This window comes from Triticum dicoccoides, chromosome 1A, assembly GCF_002162155.2.
Source record: "Triticum dicoccoides isolate Atlit2015 ecotype Zavitan chromosome 1A, WEW_v2.0, whole genome shotgun sequence".
Classification (NCBI taxonomy): Eukaryota; Viridiplantae; Streptophyta; class Magnoliopsida; order Poales; family Poaceae; genus Triticum; species Triticum dicoccoides.
Window position 1 is genome coordinate 106,270,697 of NC_041380.1, and position 1,792 is coordinate 106,272,488.

General features: G+C 34.8%; 1 long non-coding RNA gene across 1 annotated transcript in view; it reads right to left on the bottom strand.

Annotated features, from left to right (window-relative positions):
- Positions 1 to 571: 571 nt before the first annotated feature.
- LOC119268712 overlaps positions 572 to 1,792 on the bottom strand; it is a 2,804-nt gene continuing 1,583 nt past the window's right edge. The window contains exons 2-3 of the long non-coding RNA XR_005133275.1: positions 1,308 to 1,366; positions 572 to 711 (exon numbers count right to left, since the gene is read on the bottom strand). This is a non-coding gene — a long non-coding RNA (uncharacterized LOC119268712). The remainder of the gene's footprint in view (positions 712 to 1,307; positions 1,367 to 1,792) is intronic.

Genomic DNA, 1,792 nt, shown 5'->3' on the forward strand with positions numbered 1-1,792 from the left:
GCGGTTGCTAAGGCGCAACGTCGTGCATGTTTGTAGTTGGATCGTCAAAGTCGTCTCCACCAAATCGACAGTTATCATCTCATGAAAGATCGGGACCCTCGCCTCTATCATGTGATTTGTTTCATCGATTAGAAAATGTTATATTGATTTCAATCACCATGGGATATGCTTCCTTACTGATCAAAAGTTGCTTCCGTTAAATAGAGAATTTGCTTCCATGATGATCATGAAGCAACAAAAAAAATCAAGTGGTAATCACGTATTTTATCATTGTTCAGGTTATTGGCTTCCTACATTGTATTGTCCTGGTGCTTCAAATGTTGTAGCACAAGGTAATGTGTCCACGCATTGCATTGATGCCGAAGATATCATGGCACCAGGACAATGTGGGGAATCATATGAGAATCCAGTGAACCATGGTTGGCATTGTGTACAGTAAAACATATACAATATAGAAGAGCATACAAGAAAACAAGGAAGCATGAGTTCTTTTGAAAAAACATGCGACATTGAATAATATTATACTTAGTTAAACAATAAAATACAAACTATTACAACAACATTGTTTTCACATCCCTCTAGCCAGCATCACAGAGGACGTTGAACGGACCATCTCACATGCACTGTGAGCTTGTCATCATCAACAAGGCAATCACGATCTCCGCTATATTGCAGTCGACATAATTACAACACACCAGGTTGTAGAGAAATCTGCATAGTAAAAGCATGAATGAGAAACAATCAAGCACACATAGTGTTCAGTGGTTGAGACAAAAGTTCACTTCGAAAAGCAACACCGGCAATGGTTGAAAGGCACATAGGGGTAGTGGGTGAAGCAAAACTATGTGAGAAATCAAAAGTAGGAAGCATGGCTAATACGAAGCAATTATTGGATGCTCATGTACTAGAAGCATAAAAGATCAATTTGACTGATCTGCATACTTGCTGGGCAAGATTTCTGTGCTAAAATTTAATGTCCGTGAAATATTGTTTCAGTTCCGCACGACATCCCTACACTAGAAGCATATGTTAAAACTCAAGGAAGCATGGTTAACAAGAAGCACTAATTTGGTTCTATCATAACATATATTAGACGCATCCGAAGCATACATATTTGAATTCACAAATTAACATGCCAGAGAACATATGCACATTCAAAGTGTTTCTAAACCATTCGCAACATATGGGAGGAAAATTTTCTGCATACTATACCTCAGTACTTCAAAACTACAAACAGAGAAAGCAGGAAGCATTATTAACATGAGTTTGCACTGAAGAAATACAAAAAGGATACATAGGAAACTTACCAGCTGAATATCAACTCTGTAGCATGATTGACTCCTTTTTAGTCATTGTTGAGTGTCACCTGAGAACACACAGAATACTGATTGTTAGCATTTCTGTAAGAAAATGTTTCGTAAGGAATGAAGCGATAGATTTGCTCTCTTCTGGAATTAGTTGTATGGAAGCAATGCACTACAAAATAAGAGTATACATACATACATACATACATACATACATACATACATATATATATATATATATATATATATATATATATATATATATATATATATATATATATATATATATATATATGGTAACGCTATTCTAAGTGTGAGTGTAGAATAGCTTATTCTACACCCCCTAGTAACGCTATATACAAAATCTAGTAAAACGATGTACAAAATGTAGTAATTCGGAAAATATATTTTTTATCACCCAAGTTTGTAATTTACTACATTTTTACAAAAATTACTACATTTTACATAATATGTTACTATATTTTGTA